The sequence below is a fragment of the Typopeltis vanoorti genome, chromosome 18 (genome assembly GCF_054136105.1).
Source record: "Typopeltis vanoorti isolate ZY-2024b chromosome 18, IOZ_Tvanoo_1.0, whole genome shotgun sequence".
Taxonomy (NCBI): Eukaryota; Metazoa; Arthropoda; class Arachnida; order Uropygi; family Thelyphonidae; genus Typopeltis; species Typopeltis vanoorti.
In genome coordinates, this window is record NC_143566.1 from 45,270,032 (window position 1) to 45,291,945 (window position 21,914).

Consider the following 21,914-nt stretch of genomic DNA (forward strand, 5'->3'; position numbering starts at 1 on the left):
AGGTCAAAACTGTACAACACACACCTGTCATGTTCAGCGATCACCATATGGTGATGGCTGAACTACAATATCAACAAACAGAAACAGCTGATAAGTTTACAAACAGATATTTCCCCCTAAGGAAATTTAATAAACACCTTAAAGATGACGATGAATTCAACAATAACATAGAGAAAAATAGCTGAGGAAATAGAATCCATAGAAAATGCTGTAACAGCCTGGGAGAAATTTGAACACATGACAAAACAAACAGCAATCAAAATTAGTAGAATAAAAAAGCAGCAACAAAGGAACAACAGAACGCTGACACGAAGAAATTATCAAAATTGTATCACCGCCATGACAGAAATAATGAAAACATCAGAACAGAAATAGAAGAAATTAAAAACCGCATAACAGCGAAACAGTTTCAGGAAATAGAAGGAGCGTGGCTACATGCTGGTCTCAAAATAATTGAAAATGATGAAGGGAAGACCTCGACAGCATGGCTGTTTGAGAAACAACGGAACGCAAAACAGAGAATAAAAACCATAACATACGAAAGCTAGACTCTAAACAAAGACTCCGAAATAATTCATGGTGTTCAAAAATACTTTTCTTCACTATTTCAAGAAAAACCCAGCTGTCAGGAAGAAAGAGAAAAATTCCTTTCACTCCTCCCCAAAATCATCCAGCAGGAGGCTGAGGAGATCGACACACCAATCACCTTAGCAGAATGCCGTCTTATATTGAAACAGCTCCCGGATAACAAATCACCAGGTGAAGACGGACTAACAGGCGAATTCTATAAAGAATACTTCACAAAATTTGAACATATTTTTATTAAAATGATCAACACGATGATTACAACACAGACAACGCCAGCAAAATTCAATACAGGACACATTGTACTACTACCAAAGGTTGGGGATCAACAGAAGTTACAAGACATAAAAAACTGGAGAGGCATAACCCTACTGAATACTGATTACAAAATAATATCTAAAATACTTACAAACCGAATACAAAAGCACCTCCATAAACTTATCTCACCAGCACAATCATGTGCAGTGAAAGGAAGAAATATTCTTGACACAATAATGCACCTCCAATTCATTTGCGATTATTACAGCCTCACAGAAAATCCATGTATTGTAATGGAGCTAGATATTCAAAAGGCATTTGACACAGTTAGCCACCAATACCTGTTTGAAACACTAGACCGAATAGGAGTTGGAGTACTCTGGAAAGAAATGATTAAGCTTTTGTACAGAAACGCGGAAAGTAGGCTGATCATTAATAAAAATCTCTCAGCCTCTTTCCCAATAAAATGTTCCATCCGGCAAGGAGACCCACTATCCATGGCTCTATTTGTTCTAGCCCTAGAACCACTCATAGCCATTAACACAAACAACAATATCAAAGGAACACATATACACGGAGAAAGTGACGCCAAAATTTTGGCATATGCTGATGACTTCACTTTAACACTAGGAACACAAAAATCCTTGGACACAGCACTCAAAATAACAAGAGACTTCAGCAAAGCCTCGGAACTGAATGTGAATCTGGCAAAATCCCACTGCAAAATAATTGGAAAGTGGGAAAACCAACCGAGGATTCCTTCAGGAATACACGTGAATAATTACATACCGGTTCTGGGCATCAACATCGGAAGCTCAGAATCACACGAAGAACAGTGGAAAGAACTCCATGACGGCATAAAGAAAAAAATTAATGCAATGCGCCCTAGACAGCTGTCCGTCAGAGGAAGGGCCCGGGTTTGCAACATCTACCTAACATCTCGCCTGTGGTACAAGATACACAACACTCCCGTATCACGGAAGGTGGGCCGAAAAAATACACAGGCTCTGCGCAACATACATCTGGGGCTCTCAGTATGAACCCATACGCAGATCAACACTCTTCCATGAAGTTGAAGATGGAGGTTTAGCATTGCTAAACATCCATCTGAAAACTCTCATCAGCAGGGCAATAACAGCAGCCCGAGCACACACAAAAACCTATCATGCCTATGCGGCAACATTCTTACAAAAGTGTTTGCCGCATAGGTTTATAAGCTCACTTCCAGATATAAAAAAACCAAGCCCGAGAATGTTCAAAGAAATAGCCGAAGGGTACACATATATAATGAAACACTCAGATACCGAAACCTTACTGACAATCAAACCAAGAAAACTATATAAAACGTTAAGTCAAGTGACATTCCCACCTCCTCAACACAGGGAAATAAGAAAAGGAGAAATTAGGCTAAGTCCGGTGCTTAGCAAAGTTTTCCGACTTCCAATATCACCAAAATACAAAACATTCTTCTATAAAGTACATCATGCCTGTCTCCCCACAAAAATGTGGTGTGTAGCAAAAAAAATCCCATTACAAGGCCCAGCGAAGTGTCATTTCTGTCCCGACCCAGAAACAATATATCATATTATGATGTTCTGTAGCAAAACGTCCACAGTATGGAACACCATACAGAAATTCCTACATAAGACACAACCATTCTCTGAAAACACATTATTTTGATTGGAAGACCAAAAAATGAAAAAAAAAACAGAACTAATAATCATAATAATAACAATGTATGCAATATGGTCCCACAGATGTGACAAAATACACGGAAGAGACACCAGACCAGACATACTAGCAAAAATTAACAATTATTTAAAGGAAATTATCATAAACACTACACAAACCAAAAGCATAACAACACAGCAATGGAGGAAACTCGGCCTAATTGAAGAAAGAGAAGAAGAAGAAGGAAAAATAAAACTTATACCGATAATGGAACCCCCGCAGTTAGTGGTAAACAAAAATGATAACCCCACTATCTGAACAAAAAGCATAATCCCAGACAAAGGTGCTGTTAACGTAGGCCCATTCGCCACAATGAGAGGAATAATGACAACAAGATATCAAATCTAATAAAATAAAATAAAATAAAAATAAATAAATTGAAAAAAATATATATAAATAAAAGTTTAAAAAAATAATAAAAATATTAATAATAATATATAGGTACGCCTATATATAAGGGATAAGAATGTTATATATATGTATATATAATTGTGTAAGGGGGGGGGGGGGGGGAAATGTAAATGTAAATAGCAATTACTCCTTAAGATAAGTCAATATTATTCGAGTAATAAATATGTAGATTAAGATATATTACCAGAAATATGTATATGTTATTGTATATACAGACACATGTACGGTAAAAATGTCAATTGTAAGAAATGCAGATAACATAAGTTCATAACATGATAATAACCCAAAATGTAAATAGGATATGTTATCCATTTATAGACCTGTAACTAATTCTGCAATTCAGAAAACTTTTGTATATAAGAAATTACAGATTTACCTCTTAAGTTAAGCAAACAATATAATGTTAAAGCAATATGGAATTCATTTTGTAAAAAATAAGAGTGCCTACAAAAAAAAATCTGCATGAGGTATAGAGATACTACCAAAATATATGCATATATAAATGTAAATAAAAACATAAGCAATGTATGTATTTTAAGAATAAGATGTGCATTTAAATTAAGTTAATAAAATAATCATCCAAAATATGTAAACAAAGATATAGAATGAAGATATATGTATAACGAACTGTACATATGGAAAATGTCAATGCTAACATATATATGTATGTATATGTAGGTATATATATGTATATATGTATGTGGATGTATATGTATATATATATATATATGTATATATGTATGTGGATGTATATGTATATATATATGTATATATAAACGTGAATAGACTGATCTGATAATGGACCTTATAAATAGACTGAAATCACTATGTAACATATACCAACAAAATAACAGCTCAAATAATTCAATAGGACAATAAGGAAAATAGAAATTGAGCATGTGACATGTTGTATCGTATTTAAACAGTGATTGTAAAACAGGTGTCATAAGTATATTGTAACGAGTAAATGAAAATGCCTAATAGAATTAGCAGCCTATGTACAAATTGTAAATAGCTGTATATATATTTATTTTTAAATGCACACAGCTGCTGTTGTTGATACAAATAAACTCAGTGGATGTGGCGATCGCACGAAGGAAAACTTCCTGGTTTCGAATATAGCCAGCGACTAGAGGTATTTTTCTAAGCTTTTTTTGATCGGTTCATGAGTTAGTCGATCTCTGACACGAGCAAGCGGGTTTTTCGTACCGTAAACTCAAGAAAATCGACCGTAGAACCCACACTATTTCAGACATTAAATATATTGTGTTAGGGTTAGAGACCACGAGATGGCGGCATTTGTTGAGACGTCTGTCTGTGCTGCTTAATTGGTGATAGCCTTGAGCTAGCTATCTCTGACTGGATAGTAGTGAAGATTGAACTACCCACTCAGTCTCCAAAAGTTAGATAGGGTTAAAACGGCCTCGCCTACTTCCCATACGGGAATAAAAAGGCGTTAGCTGAATTTTTTTTTTTTTTTCATTAATAAAAATCAAGGTCCTCCATTCACACCACCATCCATGATTCCTATGTGCCATAATATGCTACTCTCCATGATTACACAACTTATAGTATACCCCAGTTCCTCAAAGTGTGGTCCACGTATTCCTGGAGATGCTTGAGACCCTTTTATAGAGTTGGTGAGGTCAAAGCAATTTTTATAATAATATTAAGACATCTCATTTGTTGTTTTCTCTCATTTTTTCACGAGTGTACAGCGGAGGTTTCTCCATATACCTACAAAAACAACATATCAATCAACAGATTGAATACAAAAACGGGTATGAGAATCCAACGTTCTTCCGTTAAGCCAGACATTAAAGATTTGCAAAAATGTAAATGTAAAAAATAATAATAAAAATATAAACACTGCTGCAACTAATTTTTTGTAAAAAAAAAAAAAAAATCAGCTAACGCCTATGTTGTTCCCGTATAGGGAGTAGGCGGGGCCGTTCACGCTACTAACTTTTGGATACTGAGTGGGCAGTTCAATCTCCACTGGTAGCCAATCAGAGAGATAGCTGGCCCAAGGCTATCACTGATTCATCGGTATGCAGTGAAGAAGGCGGCAAGCTAGTGCCGCTATCTCGTGGTCTCTAACCCTAACACAATATTTTTAATGTCTGAAAATAGTATGGGTTCTACGGTCGATTTTCTTGAGTTTACGAGACGAAAAACCCGCTGGCACGGGTTTCTCGAAACCCGTGCTAGCGGGAAAAAAGTAGATCTTTAGCCCGTGCCAGAGATCGACTAACTCGGGAACCGGCCGATTAAAGGTTTAGAAAAATTTCCTCTAGTCGGCGACTAGATTTGAACCACGAAATCCTTTCTTCGTGCGGTCGAGCGCAAACGCCATCTCTACTGAGCTACACAGGCTCTTTAATTTCGTTTGTTTTGGAAAATATATTTATTTTTCATAAAAAAGTTATTTATTAACAAGCAATGGATTTGTTAATGCTATTTTTAAATGAATTAATGAATATTTCAAAATTTGTCACTTTTAGTTTCTGAGGTAAAATCGTAGACATTACCCACATAAACAAAATCTCTGTGGTCCAAAATTTGTGTAAAGGGGTTCTGAGACCAAGTTTGAGAACTGTTGTTATAAACTGATGTGCTATGTGAGTACTGAGCTGAATGCTAACTCGAAATGTCTCCTAACACGAATTATAAGGCTACGAGTAAATTATTCGTTATAGTTCGAGAACAGTCATTAGCATTAAAACTTGCATTTGCATTAAGGAAAATATGAGTATTTTTGGATATTTCTTCAGAACATGCTTTGATAAAAGAAAAATATTTTATGAGGGACATTGGCATTCTCCTTTAATGGGATAATAATAAAAACAGTTGCAAAAGAAGATATATATATAGGTTTGTGCATTCGCTTACACAGATCCATCTTTTTAAAAAAATTCAGCTGACTTTTATACCCAAATAGGAGTAAGCGAGGCCGTTTCAGCCGTATCTAACTTTTGGAGACTGAGGGGGGGGGGGAGTTCAATCGCCACTGGTAGCCAATCTGAGAGAGCTGGCCCAAGACTATCACTAATTATGCATGGCGTCTGGTGAAGAGAAGCGGCTGAAAAGTGCGCCATCAAGTGGTCCATAATCCTAGCACTACGTTTAGTGTCTGAAAAGAATGTGGGTTCTACGGTCGATTTTGTTGAAATTACGGGACGAAAAACCCGAGTTTCCGGGAGAATAAAATTGTCTGCCCTTGCCAGAGATGGACTAACTCAGGACTTCTTTTATGAAAAGTTTAAGGCTTATTGTTCTACTTCCATGATAATTTCAGCTTATGTAATCACTCTTTTCTAAAATAAAAAAAAATAAAGAAATTAAATATTGCCATTGAATTTGAATATAGTTTACAAAATTCTCAAGTCTGTTTTGCATATCATAAAATAGCAATTCTCATGTGTTGTTGTTATTCATTGTTTGGTTCTTAATTTAGTATTTGTTGTTATATACACAAGTTTTAAGTACTGTCGTAGCATTTCCATAATACGAAATGGCCAGAGTAAAGACCGCTACAGGTCCCCTTCTAGTTGTTGACTGAACGAAGTGACATAAACAAGTAGGATTTTATCTTGAAATTTCTGATTTTTAATCTCGTCACTCAGAAAAACCGACAGAACTCTCTTTCAGACAATAATATGAGTTAATATTAGGTACACAAAACTGCAGGAGTGGTCCACCATTTTCTGCTTACTTATAAAATCTACGAACCTGCATTAGCCATGAATTTAATAAATTTAATACTGCCTATTGATTTCCAAAAATCACAGTTAAAACGGTTTTGTCTGCTCCCTTTGGAAACAAAACGTTAAGGAAGTTATTTCCGTTTTAGTAATACACCCCAATACTTATGAGAAAGTAATTCATCGACAAGTCAATATCCTGAGATTGAGAGAAGAGAGGGCAGAAAAATGGTACCTGTTTGTGTATAAAATGCATTGCCTTTCGTATCAAGTATACACAATTGTACACTGGTGTCCAAAACCTAAGGATGAACACTTTTTGAAGATTATAACCGCAAATTCAGACGAATGAGACAAATTGTGGCATAGAAAGTGGATACATATTCAAAATTTTCTAACTGTGCAAAAGGATCGCTAGCACTCAGAAGAATAAAAGGCTGAGCTAAGCGATTTGTGTTTTAAGGAAGCTCTTTAAGTGAAGGGATAAAGTTCCAAACTTGGATGTCTGGCAATGTCTTAAAAATATTAGCTAGATGATCTCACATGGTGAACTATTGAAAAGCTTCAAGAATGCAGCAGAATTACTGATAATGCCAGATAGTTTTGAATCTTATCCAGACTCTAGGCAGTTTCAAAAAAATGGAATGTGTTCCAAACATTTGATAAGAGTTTATGCTAGCTCTACTACAGAGCACGAACAGAAAAGCAAAAGGTAATCGATGCACCATGGTAGGTCAGCTTGCAAGTCGGCTCAATTCAAGCACAGGTACGCAGATATCTCGACACTTTGTCGCAGACGTCTTGCCACAGAGTATCTCGACACTCTGTGGCAAGACGTCTGCAACAAGTAGGCATATACGTCTAAAGGCCCATAGTCTGCATCCCTTTATCCAGGTATTATGGTGTCATAGCCATAAAAATTGGACAAAACACCAATGGGCTAATGTCTTTAGAGATGAGTCGTTTTAGTCATTCTTCTGATTCTGGCTGATACTTGATCTAGTGTGAAATTGTTACCGTTTATCATCGCGAGAATGTTCTTGAAAGGGATATCTATGGCAGTGCAGAGGTCATGATGTGGGGAGGCATTATTCTTAATGGACGCACCTAGCTACAGTGCTGGAAAAAGGGACTATGACTGATGACCGATATTGCAAGGAAGCTCTTCAACGTCATGTTCGATTGTTCTGCGGTGCTGTAGGCGAAGAATTCGTTCGTATGGATGACAGTGCCACACCACATCGTACCCGAGCAGTGGAAATATTTCTGGAGACTGGGGATATTAATCGAATCGAGTGGCCAGCATGCTCCTAAGACCTAAATCCCATAGAACACGTTTCAGATGCAATAGGGAGACACATTGCTGTTCGAAATACCCCTCAGAAAACAAACAAAGCCTTATCCTTGATGAAATGTCTCTCCACATAGTTATCTTTATGGATTGTATATTAATTCCTTAATGACATCCTTAGAAAATTTGTAACTTTGCCAAAAACGTATTACAATTTAATTTGTACGAAATTTCTAACACATTTTTATATAATATAATTTGCTAGTATACTAGGAATACATTTATGTGCAAATTTGGCAGTTATTCAAGAAAATATTTTCGTATGCAGAAAAAATGTACTATATCCTTAGATTTTGGACACCAATGTATAAATATGCTTTTGATAAATGTCTTCAACTAAGCTTTTGTGGTATCATGTTTGATTAAATTACTTCTGAATTCATTAATTCCATTCAAGTTTTGCATATACGAATATTAAATATTTCACATTATCCTTTACATATAGCGTGAGAAAGTAAAGCTACAAAGAAGAAATTGTTAAAGTTACTAAATACTCCATCGCGTTATCGAGTGACCACTCGAAGTGATTAGAGAGATTGGTAAATATTTCCTAGAAAAATATATTAGCCATAAAAAGTTTTCCATATTTATCATCGAAGTTCATGTTATCGTTTAACAAGTGTTCATCTCATTCACGTAAAGTGAAAACATTCTTATATTTTAATTTTATCGTTTAAAAGTATTTTCTGCTTTTAGTGATTTCACTTTCATAACTATATTGACTTATTCGTATTTTATTGCGTGCGTGAGCCTCACTTTGTCGGATGCCATTTATAATTCGTTGGACCTTCTAACTCTGATTGGTACTGGTGGAAATTAAACTGTCCCTACCTCCGGGTCTCCTAAAGTCATAAGACTAAAGTTATGAAATAAAAATAAAGTTATGAAATAAAAGACATTATCAAATTTATTTTATATATAGTTTTGTTTTTAATTTCTACAGTCTATATGCGGTAGAAAATTATACACCATTATTTTACCACCATCTCGAGAGTGGTGGTAATAGTATTGGAAAAATCGGTTAAAGACAGAATTCAGGAAGGGGTGGATAAGTATAAGATACTCAATGAGGGTCAATAAAGTTTTATTAAAGTTCGGTCTTGAGAGAATGGCAGCTGAGTTGGACGAGGGAAAGCCACACAGTGATACTGCTGGAATTTACTAAGGCTTTTGACAGGATTCTCCATGGAATACTGTTAAGCAGATTAGAACAAATGGAAATGATATTAAACTGCTGATATGGATAAGAGAATGGCTCATGGACAGATACCAAAAAGTAGTGTATGGAGGAGCAGAGTCCAGGATGAAGCAGGTGACCAGTGGTGCACCACAAGGCTGTCTTTGGACCATTATTGTTAATTTGTACATACGTGATATAGGAAATGACTTGAAGGGAGACATTCAGTTGTTTGTTGATGATTCTAAGTTGGTTGGCACAACAATTAATCAAGCTGATATCAAGATTTTGCAGGATTTAAATAAGCTGACAATATGGGCAAAAAATAGTGGATGTCAGTTCAATGTGGAAAAGTGTAAAGTTTTGCATTTTGGGATTAAAAGATTACAAGCTGTGTACCACATTGGTGGAACTGTACTCCAAGAGATTGATGAGGCTAGGGACTAGAGGAGTGTTAGTGGATAGAAAGTTGAAGTTCAGAGGGCGTATTGCTAAGGTGTCCAAGATAGCTCATGTGATTACTTGGTTATTGAAGAACACCTGACATGCAAGGATGAAGAAGTTAATATTCTTCTTTATGAAGTGTTGATACATCCACATTTGGATTACTGTGCTCAGGTCTGGTCGACTGGATTCCTTCGAGATGAAGTGGTCGAATAGATTCAGAAGCAAATGACCAGGTTGGTGAGTGATATAAAGAATGCTCCATACATTAATAATATGTCAGAAACATTCAAGTTATTGAAATGTTTCATAAGATTGATGAAGGGAATATAGTTCAGCAGAAGGATAGTGGTGAACAACAAGAGGTTATCCCGAGAAATTAAGTAAGAGTATAGATAGCAAGGGTGCGAGAATTAGATTTTTATTTTTCGCTTGGAGAGTGGTGAGTGAATAGAATGCGTTGCCTGACTCAACTGTGAATGCTTCGGCTGACAATGAGTTCAAGAAAAGGTATGACAGATATTGTGTGGATATTTTGGGTCTCCCGTGATGAGTCTTCTGACTCCATGCAGATGCCTGTATAATAATAATAATAATAATAATAATAATAATAATAATATAGCAAAAGTTCTTACAAATAAACGATGTGCTTCAAACAACTATCCTCTTTTTGACAATGCTTAATATATTTATAACAAAATATTGTTCGCCAATGATTTATATTGAATATTATTATGGAAGAGCTACCCAGAAAATTTACATTCCAGATATCTTAAATAAACTGCCATTAAAACAGGAACCTTGGAGACGACAGTACTCAAAAACGAGCCCTTAGTTTACACCGTGAAAGAGGAACACGCACACCTGCACAGACTTAATACAAAGCAATATAATAGCATAGGTTTCCAGTTCAGTGATGTAGCATCAAATTCCTAGATATCGCGTGTGTGTGTGTGTGTGTGTGTGTGTGTGTGTGTGTGTGTGTGTGTGTGTGTGTGTGTGTGTGTGTGTGTGTGTGTGTGTGTGTGTGTGTGTGTGTGTGTGAAGCTGATATTACGCTTAGAACAAGTTTCGAAAAATCTGTTTTATCTAATCTTAAATTGATTCAATGTCTGCACCTTTAACATCTCACTCGGCAACACATTCTATCCAAAAGCCACACGCAATGCAATCAAGTTATATATAGTACATTTATACAATTTCAGAAACGATCTCTTGTCCCTGTTCCTTTTCTTTCTTTCCCTTCAACCCTTTTAAGAATCTCAATTATCTAGCAGGTAAGCTTGTCTTAATTTATTTCAGTCATATAATCCCTTATTTGCCTATTTACTAGATCCTAAATTACAGTATATTCCTTTGACTTTTCATCATGGCTAATATTCCACAAGTCAGATACAACTTTTTCTATCCGCCTATGAACATTTTCCAAGGCTTGCTCTACTCTAACAAATCAGGCAACTAAATCACAATGCACACTAACGCAAAATTTAATCAAAGCCTAGCACAGTGGAAGGATCATCTCCTTATCTTTAGGTGTGAATACTAGTAGCATTTTCGTGCTGTTTTATCACTTTTGCAATATTTCCTTTGCATTTCATTTACCTCTGTAATTTTAAAATCAAACCAGTATAAGATAAAGCGTTACATTTGAAAGTTCCAAAATGCAAAGCTTTCCATTTATTGTTGTTGAAGTGATGTCCTCATGGCGTCTATTCAAATCGTTCTGAAGCACCAGCATTAACATGAATCTTAATGGTTCTGTTCAAGTTTGCATCATGTACAAAAGAGCTGAATATCAAACTGCAAGCCACATGCAATATCATTAGCAAATAGGCTAAAGTAAACAGTCAGTAGTCCTAGGACAGAAACCTGGGACAACTGATAACTCTTCTTCTTCATTAGTCATTCTATTCTATCCGTGTGTTGAGGTTTAAGTGCTGTGAAGAATTCATGTTGGAGGTTTAAGGGATTATCAGCACTGAGAAAGGATTAAAACTAATTTTAATACTTCCAATATTTCGTCTCCATCACAGAGACATCTTCAGGGATTACAAAAAACTTTTTGTAGCAAAACACACACACAAATGCAATAGGAATTGAGATTAGTTTTATTTATGAATAGGACAAAAAGCTTGTGCAAAAAGTCCAGAGTTCTTGGCTACTCCAGAACTATTAGGGAAAATTGAAAGGAAGCAGCCAATTGTGACATATAGTAAATAACTAGAGATTAAATTGGAGATTCGATTCAAGAGAGTGATTGGCAGACCATAAGATGGTAATTTGGTAAGCAGACCTAAAAAGGCCTATAAACGTCTAGAAGGGCAATAAGGGTCTCAATAAACCTTTTAAAAACTTGTGTCTATGGATAGGTGATGCTGGCCAGCAAATCGACTGTGGTGGAACCACACAGGAGGTCATTCAGTGATTAATTGGTTGGCTTCTTGCAGTTGAATTAACTGTTGATGACTTTCTCTATTATTTTTGATACGACACAGATAAATGCATGTAAATAAGCCTGAAAGCAAGCCCAGATTCATTCCATAAAGTTGATGTCAAGCATTAATTCTGGAGCAAAGTTTTCAGGTACAATTGAAAGGATACCATGAGGACCATGAAACTTGTTAGTATCGAAGTTGTTCAGGATTCTTCCGATTTCTTTCTGGTAGGTCAATAGAGAAATGCAGTGAGCAGTTCGTCATATCGGCGGGAGATACTTTGGTCGTCTATGCAGAAGGTGAAAAACAATGATGCCAGGAAATTAATTGTCTTTGAGTGATGTTATAATAACAACTGGATGTGAGAGAGATGGAAATATGGATGGACAGAAGTTGAACCTGATGTTCTTAGCGAGTAACCAGAAAACTTTACTTCCTCTCTCTCTGAACTTACCGATGGTCTTTTTTGCTTGTTGCGCAATGCAATGTACGATGGAGTTTCGGTTTAGAGGCATTTGTGAGATGCTGAAATGTTTTCGCGAGCTATTTTAAGATGATTGTTGGGAAACAGACTTTAGATAGCAGTATAGGGAACTCCATCCCAATAAAATTTATTTTAGTTGTTTGGTTGATGTTTGCATCAAAACAGTAAAAACAGATGGCAGGAAAATTCCGATCATTCCATTTGGCACTACTGCAGTACCATAGGACAAAGCAGAGTAACTGGTGGAGGGCGTTCTGCAAAGGAGACCTGAGTAAGATTATGATCTACCAAGAGGAGAGATACAGTATATTGGTCAAGAGAAATAGTTAAGAGATCATGAGCGTTAGTAGAATGATCAGGGTTAGTAGTTTGATCAGTGGACTGGAAAAGGGAAGTCAGTCAAAAATATACACACTGAAATCTACACGGAAACCAATCGCAACATCATTTGGGTATTTGGGCTGTAGATTAATCAAGCATCGAAGACAAATAAAGAGAGTCAGAGGGGTTACCAGAATTTGTAAACTGATAGAGATAGCAAATGAATGCAACTAAATGGGATCAATGAAATATTGAACCCAAAGCACACCTTAAAGAGGGAATTAAAAATTCGTTATTCTCTAACAAGAAGTGTCAGATTCGACAAATGCACACGTTAATTTTTGTGACAGAAGTCAAGAAGTGTGTAGCTTGTTAAGTTGAAATTAACAGTAGTGGTTGTGGCTTCCAGTTCAAGTTCTGATAAAAAATGCGATCTCAGCATTTTAAAACGATATGCATCACCACTTATGTCTGTAAGTGGTGGTGCACATAATTTTAAGTCGTTAAGAGAAAGGTTTCTGCATTGATTAATCCTCAGCCCATTTGTAATAATGTGCTATTTTTACAATGACCTTTCATGAGTGGAATTGACATCAGAAATATATACATTTTAAAGACTTGTTCTTCCGTTCACTTACTGAACTTCGTAAAATATCCTTTATGGTCATCGGATATGCTAGTAAGTTTCAATTCTTATTACTACGCACACTTGTATATGCCAAGCTGTGTGATTCATTTCTTTCCAATTATGCTTTTTTTATATATTACTGTATTTCAAGGATTACTATCGGTGGAGAGAGGGGATAGATGAACAGCTTTCGAACTGCGAAACAGACGAATTCATCTCTGTCTGAGACTAACTGTCCAAGTGAATTATCTGGGCTAGCAACAATGCGGAGAACGCACATCTTAGATTCCCCCCTCCCCTTTAAAAGCTCTGAGGGTAAATATGGTGGGGGGGACTGCAGTTACTCCATTGTTCATCATCTTAAGAAGACTGAAAATATTTTTTGCATCCTTGACGAGTTCGAATCCGAATTTTTCTTCAAAAAATGTACGAAAAGGCTGTGTTAGCCGAGTGAGATAGAAAGCTCAATGATAACACTTACTGCTTTAGCAAAAAACACAGCAGTAAACCCTTTCAGTTATTATGCAAATTAAGCTAAATATGAACATTCTGAAGACGGTCAGTATAATAGCAAAACTGGCAAAACACTGCAGCGATAATGGCAAGCAAGCATATTAAACATGGAAATGATTGCGAAGTCGTCCAGGTCACTCATTTTTAACTTGGTGAAAAACATAGGTCGTCACCATCATATTCCTGGTTTGTACCCTCAAGGGGTGTACAGGATAATTATGATAGCACTACATGAAAGTTACCGTTGATCGGAATTAACGATCCTATTACTTCCGATCGATAATTTTTCTCCAAATTACCGTATTTTTCCGTATATAAGACGATACTTTTATCTAAAATTTTTAGAACAAAATTTGGTGGTCGTCTTATACACGGGGGGGGGTAACCAGTTGAGAGACCTGAGGTTGCTCTAGCGACGCTAAGAGTATCTTGTCTCCGCGAACAGACTTCACTAACCAATCAGCCAATTTCAGCCAATCACTAACCCTTGTCAATTCTGTCGATACCTCACTAATGGCTGATTCTGAATTAACCAATCAGAACTCTGAAAGCATTCATACGTCTGCAACTCATTGGCGGGGTAAGTTAATGCATTAACAATATTTTGAGCACTAGCCCATAAAAATGTCTGCAAATAAAAATCGATTGTCATATTCTTCAAAATTCAAGTTAAGTCATCAATTAACCGCAAAAGAACATGGAAATAAAGCTTGAGAGAGACCGTTTGGACCTCCTCCCACTGAGTGTATGATTAGACAGCATGGGCATAAGTGGCTGGAACTGCAGCACCCCTAATTTTTCTCGATGTATAAATATATTTATTAATTTATTTATATTTGCTTGTAATATTTAATTTGATCATCAACAATCCTATGCAATTCTCTTATTTTGTATAAAAAATAATAAAAATTCATCTTGTAGAACTTAAGAGGGTGAAGGACGCTGGCAGCACTGTGTTTACCACAGTGTCATATTGCTATGCGCACAAGCATATGCACGTCATAGCGAGATGCGAGCTATTTAGTGTAATACGGCACTGTCCGTCGCGCAGTTCCACTGTTGTTTATATACAGTTTGCATCAGAAGTAGTGTTCGTAGTGCTTATCGTGTTTACTTCGTCTCTTTAAATATTTGGACATTGCAATTAAAGGATTTAATTGTAATGTCCAAAAAAAATAAAAACCAGCTAATGCCTTTTTATTCCCGTATAGGGAGTAGGCGAGGGGCCGTTTAGCCCTATCTAACTTTTGGAGACTGAGTGGGCAGTTCAATTTCCACTGGCAGCCAATCAGAGATAGCTGGCCCAAGGCTATCACCAATTAAGCGGCATGCAATGAAGGGAGACAGCTCAACAAGTGATGCCATCTCATGCTCCCTAAACCTAACACAATATAATTAATGTCTGAAATAATGTAGGTTCGACGGTCGATTTTCTTGAGTTTACGGGACGAAAAACCCGAGTTTCAGAGAGAAAATGTCCAAAAATTGTAAATGCATTCCTTTAATTGTAATTAAAGGAATGGATTTTATTTTTAAGTAATTTTGAATTATACTAAACTATAATCTTATCGATAATAAACAATATTTTTTTCATGAAACAAAACAAGAAGAATATATATTATTTTTAAGTAATTTTGAATTATACCAAACTGTATAATTTTATCGATAATAAACAATATTTTTTCATGTTCAATTTTTTTTTAATTTTTACCATGATTTTGATATTTTATCCAAACACGTATACACTGTACTTACAGTGTGTATATATATTTCGAAAGTTGCAGCACCCCCACGATTTCAAGCCACGAGCCGCCACTGTTAAAAAGTGGAGAAACAGGAAGAACAATTACTCAAGATGCCAAAAAAGAAAAGGGCCTTAAGAGGAAAACCAGCAAAATGGCCAAACTTGGAGCAGAAGCTTAAGACTTGGATTATGGAGCAGCGCAAGAGTGGGATATGTGTGTCAACCAAGTTTATTCAATATGAGGCCAAAAGGTTTGCAAGAGGAGAAAGGAGCATCGTTTATTTCATAGGAAAGGCAAAATGGTGATTCAACTTCATGAGGAGAGAAGGGTTGGCCATGAGAACACGAACCAAGTTAGCCCAGAAAATGCATCCCTAAAAATGCATCTTAGCATGTATCTTAAAAATATTACCTAATTACTAAATATACTTTGAATATTTTAAAAAAATATCAATTATGTTTAAAATATTGATTTTTTAACTTTGGGTTCAAAAAAGTAGGGTTCGTCTTATACACGGAAAAATAAAGTAACCTGGTATCAGTCAAGACTCCAACATTATCAGATCTTATATTTCTGTCTTTTAGGGCACTTTTTACTGTATCAATCCAACTATATCTTCTTGGAGTCTTTTTCCCTGCTAAAGAAAACATGTTTCGATAACTTTCGTCTCCTATTCTGTTTAAGTCACCATACCTGAGATTAGCTATATTAACACATTCCTGAATGATAAACAATGGCAAGTTCTTTCAATTTCCTTATTTTTAATATGATACTAACATTGATTGATGCCATCTGTTCACACCACTGATCTTTCTCAGAACTCTCATTTCAGAGCTCTCCAATCTCTGATCGAGTGTTTTATTTCTGACCAAGTCCTCAGACCCATAAATTAAAACTGAACACTCTTGCATGCAACTAATTTAGTCATCATCATCATAACACTAATTACGGGTATAGACCATATTGGTCTGTTCCGGTCTCATTATCCATCCAATATCCTTTTTTGAGGTCTTCTCTCTCCAATTGGTTAATATTTTAGTATTTGTTTAGGATGTCGGGTGTTGGCCATTCGGTTTACATGTTCAATCCATTTTTGTTTATAATTGTTTAGTTTTTCTTCTATTAGTGTTTTAACTAATTTCTTTTTTATTCCATTATACATTTATTCAGCTGACTTACTACCATACCAGCTTTACTAATTCTTTCCTATATTTCCATTTTTAATTTACCATCATCACTAAAAATCGTGCTAAAACGGTTGAAATATTTTACTTGTTCTATAGGTTCACCATTCAGGATACAGTTCGTGCCTTCAATGTTTCTGCCTATTATCATCGTCTTTGTCTTTTGATTGCTGGTTTTCATACCAAATTTATTACAATGTTATTCAGTTTAGTGAAAAAATCTTGCAGACTTGTACTGGATTTATTTAGAAGTATAACATTATCTGCATGAAGTAAAGGGCTGAGATTAGCATAGCCAATTTTAACAAAGATTTAATACCACTTCCTTCATAATGTGTTCCATAGAGATCATGTGCACCCTTGTCGCACACCTGATTTAACATTACCATTTTCCTGTACTTCCATCAATTCTAACTGCTTGCTTACAAGCTTAAATAGAGACTATGTATTGCTGGATATAATGTCCCATTTGAATCATATAACCATAGCGTTTTGTAGAGCTTATCTATTGGTACCTTGTCATAAGCCTTTTCCAAATCAACAAAACTTAAATACATATCCTTTTTGTATTCCCAAGATTTCTTAACTATTGGTCTTAAAGTGAAAATCTAATCCTGACAACCTTTATTTGGCCTGAACCCAGCTCGTTCTGCACCAAGCTTCCCTTGCGCAATTTTGCATACTTGAATGAGTGTTCCTGGTAAGTGTTATTCAATTCAAGTGATATGCCTCTGTAATTCTCACATTCAGTTTTATATCCTTTATAGATGGATACTATGGGAGATCTGCTCCAGTCATCCGGAATTCGACCCTCTGACAAGGCCTTCTGAATGCAGCCACTGTAAAACTTTCATACCTCCATATTTGAGCATTTCTGGATAAATTGTCGAATATATCCAGATAAATGGTCAAATTTCAGCTACTCCAGTTGCCTGTCCATATTTAAGGTGTTTGACTTTTCAACTTCAAATATGAATATGTATTCCTGTTGGGAGTTCTACCACTGTACTGACACTATCTGTTTCATTTAGCAATTTTTCAAACTAATTATTCCAGAAATCTAGAATATCTTTATCTTCAGTTTTTATGTCACCTTTATCATTTCTGATTCCTTTTACTGTATTTTTTCCATATTTCCACATTTCTAAATTTTTTCAGTAGCTTCCAGAATATTATTATTGTCAACCAATCTCCAGGGAGCCATCAGACTCACTGTGGGAGGTCCAACTCTAACATACACAACTCATCACGCCTCGACTTCAATGCATTCACTGTTTCTGCACTCACCACACTCAGGCAATGCATTCCAGTCACACACCACTCTCCATGCAAAAAAAAAAATCTGCTCCTCACGCCCTTGCACACATCCACCATATACCAGGGATGACCTCTCGTTCTAACCCCGTCTCCAGATATCCTAGGAAAAATCTCATCCACGTTAATCTGGTAATTATCCCTTACAAACTTTTCTCTCAATCATGTCTTCCCTCTTCCTATTCACTAGACTGTAATTTGCATTCTCTCAATCATCATATTCCACATTCCAGAAACCAACTCCGTCAGTCGACTCTGGACTCTCTCTCCAACATCCCATCATCCTTTGACTGAATCAATGTTTTCTTCAGGGTTTGCCAATGCATCTCCAAGGTTCAGTTCCTGTTTTCGAACGGATTTTTTCTTCAATGATGTTTGTGTACTTCATGTTACATTGCACCTTTGAGAGCTGCTAAACTTTGATTCGTTTTAAAACTTTCTTCATACTTCTTTTTAATGGACAATTCAATTTTATCCTGCTCAAAAGTAAATAGTGATTACTACCTATTTCGAATCCTCTGTATACTCGTATTCTGTACCAGTGGGAAAACATTGCCATCAACTATAACAGTCAATGAGACTTATTTCTTTCATCTTCTCTCCATGTGAATTTGTGCACATTTTTATGTTGGAACATTGTGCTAGTCATAACTAATCCATGTCCTGAACAGAAATACAGCAGGAATTATTAGCAACTTTATAATCTGGCTCCTCTGTTTCTAGAGACCAAAATAAATCTTTTTCAAGGCACTTCAGAATCTTCAAATAAGAAGGATGATGACAGTGGAGTAGGAACGCTTTGGCATTGGGGCAGTTGTTGCCAAGAACTCTGGTGTCAGGTTATTTTATCAATTATCGAAATTGTCACACTATAAAAGGCGCTTTGCTATGAATTTGTCAATGGCGCTAAAAACCTAGCAACGCTGCTGGTTAGTGGTCACAAAGCGTGAGGCGAAATTAGTCTAACAAAGAATTTTCATAACCAACCAAGGTACATCCTATTGGGTGGAGACAGGACGAGAAATATTTGAAGAGCAAGTAGTAATGATCACTACTTAAAAATTTCTTTTAATTATAATTTTGTACTCATAACACATTTAAAATTTTTAATTTGTTTCAAGGAATAATGTATTAGCGCGCGCGCGAGAGAGAGAGAGAGAGAGAGAGAGATGCCAAACGAAAACACTACCAAAAATACCCAATTTTAAGAGCTCATGAAATAAAACAATCGTTGTAATTGATCATTATAATAAGGTATTCATATATTTAATTTAGCAGGATATCCCAAATAATGTTGAACCCTACATACAAAAATTTGTAAAAACATCAATGGCAAAAAAAAAAGAAAGGGAAGTATAAGCTTACCTTGGATGAAGTTTCGATAAACTCTAAAACTTAAAAAAAAAAAAAAGTGTTTACTAATACATCGATATCATCACTGCATCGACTGAAGGTCACGGTTTGTTGCCTTTCTTTTTATAATTGCCAAGAAAAGAGGATGCCAGCTTTCTAACACGTATTAAATATTCCAACTGTGTTGTCATTTCTAATAAAGTGTGAACTAATCCTTCACCCACATGAATTCCCACATGATCCTTGTAATACATTCGTCATCCGTATGCTACTATCCGATTGGCGAACTCGGCGAAAGGCGGGATATAGTCAGGTATTACTGTTCTTAAAAGGTATGTTGTGAAGCAAGAGTGGCAGTTCAAGGTAAGTGCGTAACACACGTTCCAACCCCCACCCTACTTTTCCTAACCAGAGGAAAGGCATAGTAGCCAACACCTGTTTCGAAGTATTGCAGACACCAAGATGTGGAAATATTACGATCGCTGATTGAATAATTTTTCCAAGATATTAATCACAATCGCAAAAGAAATCTTATCAGTTTTATTTATTATGTTAAGAAAACAGCATGTCTCCTACAATAATTAATTTTTAACTATTTCAACCATTAAATGTAATTCTATCACTACCTCCAAAATTTTGTTAAAGACATTTTCCATTACTTTGATTCGATTATTTTTAAAACCAACGAGATTTTTAAATTTTCTTAATCTTAAATCAAAGCATTCTTTTAGCTCAAGGTTATTCAAAAAAATGATATTAAATGCATGTTATTCTTTCATAACCAATGAGCATTTTGAAACTGACCAGAGAGAGAGAGAGAGAGAATACAATATTCAGAATTTCCTTGGGATTACTCTACTTAGAAATCCCTGTCTGGTCGACCAAATCAACACTGTATCCGCTCTCTTCAGTATGCTGAAGAGGAGCAGCTTCTCATACCAAACCATTCTAATATTATTTGCTGTGCAACAGCATAAAATTTACTTTCATTATACACTTCTTGTATGATTCTCACAGTTTTTTAGCAATTCTATAGCATTTATTAATTATCCATAATGTTTATCAATACTGTCTTGAAACTGGCAAAATCAATAAAATTATGAGGTTATAAATTCTAGACTCGATTATATTCCTTCAAGCAAAAAATTATGCACACTCCACGTGTTCTAAAATCAAACTGCTCATGCTTTAGTTTGGTTTTCCATTTCATTTTTTAACTTCGATTTATCGAAATCTTAAAATTTTTTTGTGGGTACTGATATTAGAATAATTCATCTTTCTTTGGAATTATGGTATCATTGCTTCTTGCCATTATCTGACTACTTTTCAGTCTCAAGCACTTGAATAACTTACAGTTTATCAGCTGCAATTATTCAGGTGTCTTAAGCATTTCTTTTGCTATAATATCATTAATTTTCCATTTTTCATCTTCTTTATTACGTTATTTTAGTTTTAGACACTGGTTCTAACATAATATTCAAACCCAAACTTATTCTACTACTGATTAAATCACTTATATTGATTTCCACATTTAATTTAAATCTCGCATTTTAAATTGCATTGTATATTCTTGCTTCTTCCTTGCAGAGCACATTTTCCTTGTTACTTCACACAATTTTATATAATAGCCTGACTCTTCATCTTTCTGGGCTTCTTCGGCCATTCTGTCACACACGATTTCTCTTCTCCTGCCAATTTTTCAACTAATCATTCTTTCATAATTTTTGAATTTCTTTAATTTTCTGAGACCTAGCATCTCAGAGTTTATTATAGGCCTTTCTTTCTTGAGTTCATGGTATTGTTCGATAACTCTCACCTCCTTTCTTAGTACCTAAACAGGCTCTTATTACTTTGTATACACTGTCGTAAAATTTTTCCTTATAAGTCTTCTGAGTTTTCTCCTTTCTAATTTCTCAGACTAAGTTTGAAATCGATTTTTCGTGTTTCATCGTAAGAAAAAAAAACTTATTTCATTCATTTTTAGCTTACACATACCTTATCCATTTTTTTATGTTTATTTTTCTTATTGTGCACAGCTTTAATTTAAGTGTAGCTGTCACTAAGTTGGAACATTGAAGTTAAAAAAATAAACAGAAGATTTAGATATTAATCAGATAAGAGAACGCCGTTCCCTCTACAAAAATAAATATGGGATTGACATTTCCCACGCGTTACTGAATCACTAAGACATCACTGAATAATATTAACATGTCATAATTAACCAGTGATGCACCGTAGGGTGCAGTGTAAGCATTCGATGGGGTGGTGGGGGGAAT

The 21,914-nt window shown here is 35.6% G+C and overlaps 1 protein-coding gene across 1 annotated transcript in view; it reads right to left on the reverse strand.

Annotated features, from left to right (window-relative positions):
- Positions 1-19,685, reverse strand: part of LOC150096624 (CD109 antigen-like) — a 930,782-nt gene extending 911,097 nt beyond the window's left edge. Inside the window, exon 1 of the mRNA XM_090407963.1 lies at positions 19,651-19,685. The gene's annotated coding sequence lies outside the window, so the exon portion shown is untranslated. The remainder of the gene's footprint in view (positions 1-19,650) is intronic.
- Positions 19,686-21,914: the final 2,229 nt, after the last annotated feature.